The sequence below is a fragment of the Orycteropus afer genome, unplaced genomic scaffold (assembly GCF_000298275.1).
Source record: "Orycteropus afer afer isolate SDZICR_OR568_19922 unplaced genomic scaffold, OryAfe1.0 scaffold00128, whole genome shotgun sequence".
NCBI classification, from domain to species: domain Eukaryota; kingdom Metazoa; phylum Chordata; class Mammalia; order Tubulidentata; family Orycteropodidae; genus Orycteropus; species Orycteropus afer.
Window position 1 is genome coordinate 234,672 of NW_006921715.1, and position 1,770 is coordinate 236,441.

Genomic DNA, 1,770 nt, shown 5'->3' on the forward strand with positions numbered 1-1,770 from the left:
GCCCTCCACCTGCGCGTCCTTGCGGTGGAGGCTGGGACGGGGCGCAGGGTGAGGCGGTGAGGATGGGCACCCGCTGCGCCCCGCGGGGCAGGCGCAGGGTGTCGGCAGGCCCCCTCCGTCCTGCGTCAGGGGCAGGGCCAGGCCAGGCCGGCCAGGGAGGCGGCCCGGGAAAGGCCCAGGAGCCGGAAGGAGGCTGGCCCAAGGACCGGTTCATTGAGCGTGAGCGGTGCGTGGGTGCGCGCGTGTCCTGGGCACCCTCCAGTTCATTGAGTACCTGCCAGGTGTTCTAATCCTTCCCATACACGGATGAGCAAACTGAGGCCCAAGGAGGCAGGGCCTGCCCCGGGGCTCAGCTGCCGCGCTGGCCCTCCCAGAACCCCAGCGCTGCCTGGGAATTTCTGCCCAAGTGTTTGCCCTTCCTGCCTGGCTCAGAGGTGTTTCCTCCAGTCTGTGCCCCCCACGCCCTCCCCACCCTCTCCCCAGCGGGTCCCTTGGGGCAGGGACAGTGGGCAGCGTGCTGGAGACTCCTGAGCCCCAGGAGTGACTTGTGGGTGGGTGGGTGTTAAGTGCCTGCGTATGTGGAGCCCTGGACGGCCAAGGACCACCTGCCCTGCAGACTAGAGGTCAAGGCCTCGGCGGGGGTGCAGGTAGACAGGGAGCAAACTGTCAGGGCCCTGGTTCCTTCCGAGCTCAATGACCCAGATGGCTGGAGTACGTGGACAGGTCCTTTCCTGCCTCTGGGCCCCAGGTCCCCTACTTCCAGTGGAGGCCCCTGCTACTCCCAGAGCCAGGGAGGATGAGGGGAGAAAGCCCCTTCTCAAGTGTGGTGTGCTGTCCCTGCCAGGCCCAGCCATGGCACTGCTCGGTCTGGGCAAATGGCCATTGGGGGCGGCCCTGCCTGGCATCTGTGATGCGCAGGGTGGGGAGGCGGCAGCAAGGGCCCTGGCAGCATTCCTCAAACCCTCAATTTTCCCGACTCTCACTATAATCAGGGTGGCAAGGGAAAAGAAGCCGCTGACAGATGCACTTGCTCCTGGCTGCTTCGCAGCGGGCTGGGCCGGGGCGGCTACCGCACGGCGCCAGGCACTCCAGCTCCTGTCTCTTATTTATAGGTCCATTAGCTTGGTTCTGCTCAGTCTCAAAACCTGGAGCTCTTTGCACCTGGGAAGCTGGGCACGTGGGCCGTGAGGGCCCATACTGAAGGGGTCTTCCACGGGCTAGGTGGGTAGGACATACGGTCACCCACACCCGTTTTCCGGGCCAGAGGGGAAGTGAGTTAGAAGTCTGGAAGATGCACCTCCATCCATTGCAAAGATACAGACACAGAGCCTGGCCCACAATCGCTCTTTCTGAGCCTCTGGGAAGTTCCTGGGTGGCGCAAGTGGTGAAGGGCTCTGCTTCTAACTGAAAGGTCAGCGTTTCAAACTCACTCGGGCCTGGCAATCTGCTTCTGGAAGTCAGAGCCTTGAAAAGCCCGTGGAGCAGTTCCCCACACACGTGGGGTGGCCGTGAGTCAGATCGGCTTGACAACGGCCCGTGACAACACTGAGCACCTGCTCCGGGCTGGGCCCCTGTCTTCCCCTCAGTGCCGCGTCGAAGCGGCATCCTTACTCCTCCTGGTACTTACTGATGCTGGGCAATGAGTGAAGGAGTTAGTGAATGAGTGGAAGGGGATGGGAGAAGTCCGCGGCTTGTTTCCCAAAGCCCCAGCGTGCGGCCCAAGCGCCGAGTAGGTGTGGAGCTGGTGACGGTAAGAGGTATAGTGCAGGT